Source organism: Natrix helvetica (assembly GCF_964273705.1).
Source record: "Natrix helvetica genome assembly, chromosome: 9".
Taxonomy (NCBI): Eukaryota; Metazoa; Chordata; class Lepidosauria; order Squamata; family Natricidae; genus Natrix; species Natrix helvetica.
The window spans coordinates 7,384,585-7,389,545 of record NC_138560.1 but is presented as its reverse complement, the minus strand read 5'-3'; the positions used below and the strand labels follow the sequence as shown (position 1 = coordinate 7,389,545).

The 4,961-nt window shown below is 42.4% G+C and overlaps 1 long non-coding RNA gene across 1 annotated transcript; it reads left to right on the top strand.

The window, feature by feature from the left end:
• Positions 1 to 2,306: 2,306 nt before the first annotated feature.
• On the top strand, positions 2,307 to 4,761 carry LOC309397090. Its single transcript, XR_014176205.1, has 3 exons — positions 2,307 to 2,332; positions 3,765 to 3,788; positions 4,508 to 4,761. It is a non-coding gene; the product is annotated as an uncharacterized lncRNA (long non-coding RNA).
• Positions 4,762 to 4,961: the final 200 nt, after the last annotated feature.

Below are 4,961 nucleotides of genomic sequence, written 5' to 3'. Positions count from 1 at the left end.
AGGAGTTGTAACACAAATACATACATACATACATACATACATACATACACACACACACACACACACACACACACACACACACACACACATATATGTACGTCTTTGGTTGTTCGGGTTTTCTCCCGTGTAGAATTGGAAGTATCTTCACGACGTTTCGATGAAGTCTCATTCATCATCTTCAGGCTGCTGCTTCCGGAAGCAGCAGCCTGAAGATGATGAATGAGACTTCATCGAAACGTCGTGAAGATACTTCCAATTCTACACGGGAGAAAACCCGAACAACCAAAGACGTACATACAAACACCCGCGAAAACCTCAGAAAACACACACACACACACACACACACACACACACACACACACACACACACATATATATATATATATACATACATACATACATACATACATACATACATACATACATACCCACACACATGGAGAAGTCATGGTTTTATCATAACAGAGTAAAACAGTTACATTTTGCTTTCCTTTTAGGGTATGAACGGTGCTGGCGGAATGCAGGTAAGCAGCTTATATTTACATTCTTCTATTTCTTTTGTCGTATTCTTTTTCCACCTGAAGATGCACCCCCTGTATCCTTCTTCCCCCAAACTATCTCCAGAGATCCCAGATCATATCCATATAGACCAGGGGTGTCCAAACTTGGGAACTTTAAGACTTGTGGACTTCAACTCCCAGAATTCCCCAGCCAGCTGGCTGGGGAATTCTGGGAGTTGAAGTCCACAAGTCTTAAAGTTCCCAAGTTTGGACACCCCTGATATAGACAACTATGTGTCAAGGTTCCAAGTAAAGAACTCTGGGAAGTCAGGACTCTGAAGCTTGGCTCAGGTTCAAGAATCCCTTTATTGAGTACATCATATCGGCACTTGGAAAGATGAAGCTATTCATCTGAATTATTCCCGCGCTTAGGGATAGTTAAAAGAATAGGATTTCTCCGCACTCTTAAGTCTCTCAGGTCACATGGACCAATCTGTCCAGTCATAGCTTCCTGCCCAGATCTGACAGGTCTCCGCATGACTTGGCTTCACACGCCCGGCTGGTAGATGTTACGGCTAGCTGAGGCACCACATTTCTAAGCTCCCCTCCCCGCTCTTGAAAGGCAACCAAGAAATGAAGCGGAAGGAAGCATGGTTTCAGCTGAATTTGTTTTGCAAGTTGACACTGTGATTATCTTTTCATTTTCTAACTGAGTATTAGGAGATGGAGGAGGTTGTCTAAGAGAGAGGTGTTCTGACTGAGGCTTCCCAAGAGCATGAAGCAAACTCCTTGTCCCGACAAAAAAACCCTTTTATTAATTGACTGTGCATTCTGCTCATTCACATCCAGCAAAGTCTTTCAAGGGAGGATTTACAGTCACAGACCTTATCTGGCTTGGAGAGCTGACAGGCTGAGATCTGCAAAACTTGGCAAGGAGTTTCAGAGAGTCATGAACCAATTAAGCAAACTATTTGCCTCCTGCAAACTCCACTCCCCTTTCACTCCTGTTTCAATTCTTCTGGGATGGGCCGTTCATCATCCACCTGTGGCCTTACTCCCAAGCCGACCCCTGTTCTTTAGCTGTTACCTTCATCTGGCAACTCTGCGCATACGCACACAGGGAACAGGCTCCAGCTATTTGTCTACTTCACTGATGTCCTGCTGAAGGCAGCTGATAACTGTCAGATGGCCCTGGTCCCCTCTCTGCCTCTGATGCAGAACCCTCATCAGAGCCTTCCCCAGACTCCAAGACTGCCCCATGTTCCTTTCCAACCTCCTCACTGTCCGAATTTGCTGCTAGCTCCGCTGTCTGTTGGCGGGCCACAACAAGAGGATCTAGTGAAGCCGAATTGCAAAGCAGTTTTCCCTGATGAAGGTGCACTAGGGAAAGGAAGTATTTATTCACTGCTCAAGTTCTCATTGTTTCCCAAATCCTTTAGCCAACAAAATGCAATGGATGAATTCAGAGAAAAGTGGTTCCTGCAGCAATCCCACTTCATTTTGTGGCTTGTGCACAGAAGGCCTTTTCTGAATCCTCTCAAGGGACCTATTTGCATACCGGAGGAACCTCTGGGCAGCTTTTTCTCTAGTTGGTGTTTCTTTTTTTAATGATCATGGCTGGTTTATATCTGCATCTTTTGGGCTCGTTTCACTCCACATTGTGTAAATGTAAACATTTTTTTAAAAAAATCTGGACACTGAGATATGATCTGTGGAAGGTAATAAGGATGGCATAACTGGGGAAGACAGGGGTGTCTGTCATACCAGTTTAGAGCGAATACTTTTTGTTCCCCTTTTAGGGCACGAATGGCGACAATGGAGGTGAAGCGATGGTAAGTAGTTTTTATTTACTTTCTGCCATTCCTTTCTTTATACCTAGAATAGAATAGAATAGAACTACAGAGTTGGAAGGGACCTTGGAAGTCTTCAAGTCCAACCCCCTGCTTAGGCAGGAAGCCCTATACCACTTCAGACAAATGGTTGTCCCACCTGCACTTCTTCCACCTGAACATGTACCTTCACCAAAAGCATCTCTGGGGTACCTTTTGCTTAGTTCTCTTGGGTACCTCTGAACAGCTCTAAATTAAATGGCTTTCAGATCTGCACAATAGATCTTGCACCACAACTAAATATAAGCACATTCATTCATTCATTCATTGCATGCCATAAAATTTGTATCAACTCTTGGCAACCATATCGATGGAATTTATTCAGGACAATCGTTCCCCAAACTTGCCTCTCTTGTCTTCCCACAATGGGCCCATTAGTGTAATAAAAATACTTTCCAAATATCTTAGATGCAATCTTTCATCCTGCTTACTAGCCATATTCTTAGAGGTTGATAAGAGTTCCATATCTGGGATGTTACCAGTTGTCCACCTGTTATCTGATGAGCTCACATCCTGCAAGCCACCCTAAAAGAATTGTCAGAAAACTGATTACATTTAAAAAAGAACAAAAGCCGCTTATAATAATTTAACCAGCAAATTTGTTAAGCGGCAATTACCAAATGAAGGGATGTTTATCTTGTTTGCCTTGTCTTAAGTTGTTTTGTTTGTGCACACTTATATTTTTCAGAGTATAAGATGCACCTTTTCCCCTCAAAAAAGAGGTTAAAAATCTTATACACTGAATACAGCATTTTTTTTGGCTCCTGAAATCCCGCCCCTTCACCAAAATGGCCATGCATAGCTTTTAGGAGGCTTCCAGAGTGCTCCTGGGAGCTGGGGAGGGAAGAAATGAGCGAAAAATGAGCCGTTTCTTGTTCAATTTTGCCACCCCCAACCCCCAGGAACATTCTATAAGCTTCCTAATGCCCCCATTTTTTTGACAAAAACGAACCAATTTTTGTGAAAAATTGGGGGTTTTGCCTGGTTTGGGGGCCCCCACTCTGCCAGGAACACTCTACAAGCCTCCTAAAGGCTATTCATGCCCTTTTTTGAAAAAAAAACCAGGCCCGTTTTTGCAGAAAACGAACCGTTTTTGGGAGGTTTGCAGAGTGCAAAAACTTTTTTTTTTAATTTGCCTCTTCAAAACCTTGGTGCGTCTTATACTCTGAAAAAAATACGGTACTTTCTACAAACAACAACCTTTCCCTTTTTAGTGTATGAGCTCATTTTTTTTGTATTTGTGCAGTATATTAAGCCACATCTTAACCAAATTGGGGCAGCACACTAAGAATCAAACCCAAGTGAATGTGTGCTACTTAAGAGTCCCGCATGGTGAAACTAGTAAAGAATTTACACGTGTGTGCTTTTTCCCCAGGACAATGAGAACTCCAGAAAATAGGTAAGTCCTCCACAGAAAAAAAAAGTTGAATGTTTAAGGGGTTGACAGAAAAGTAACATTTCTAAATTCCAAACAACACATTCTTTACTCTAGAGCCTCTGTGGCGCAGTGGTTAGAGTGCAGTACTGCAGGCTACTTCTGCCGCCTGCAATTTGGCAGTTCAACTCTCACCAGGCTCAAGGTGGATTCAGCCTCCCATCCTTCTAAGATGGGTAAAATGAGGATTGTTGGGGGCCAGAGGCTGACTCGATAAACCGCTTAGAGAGGGCTGCAAGCACCGTGAAGTGGTATATAAGTCTAAGTGCTATTGCTTCTCCATTAGAAAGTATCACTCTAAGAGCCAATTTGGGGCATGGATGTGCTCCAAATTGAGTCTACGACTGTCTATGGCAGGGGTGTCCAAACTTGGGAACTTTAAGACTTGTGGACTTCAACTCTGGGAATTGAAGTCCACAAGTCTTAAAGTTCCCAAGTTTGGACACCCCTGGTCTATGGAAAGAAGAATAAAGGGGAATTTATTTAATCAGCAGATGCAAAGCATTAAGAATCCTTTTGGGCTGGTTAAATCAAAATCATTAGTTTCAAAAAGTTCTGGAAGATTGTTTGTGAATCTTGCTAACCACAGCACAGTTCTCCTGTAAGACCATTGTCTTTTTCAAGAGTTTCATTTAGTAACTCTTTTCCTTTTTCTCACTCCATTTCTACCGGAAACACAAAAGAAAGGCTGAAATGACAAAAATTGCAGAAACTATGGAAATAACTGAATCTGCTGGGAAAGATCCAACAGCTTTCCCCAGATCTGCAAAATGAACAACATTGTTCTGCTCAAGGACATCCAATGATCCGGCCTGTTCAGCGCTTGATGGTGATGGGGGACAATAGATATAGCATATGGCTTGATGTTAGTTTGTTTTCTGTAATAGAATAGTTTGTTGCCCTTGGTGTGAGAAAAAAAAACTTTGTGAAAATAAAAAGAAATAAATCCCAATTGCATAAACATCACTTGTTTGAAGTGCATCTATGATGAACAGTTGTTGCAGACTGCGATCCTAAATGCCACCACAGAATACAACTAGAGGGAAAGTCTCCCACTTCTGAACTGGTTCAGGACAGATTCCATTCTTGTTACCTGCAAAACTGCACAGTCCAATGTTTCTCAACCTTGGCAGCTTT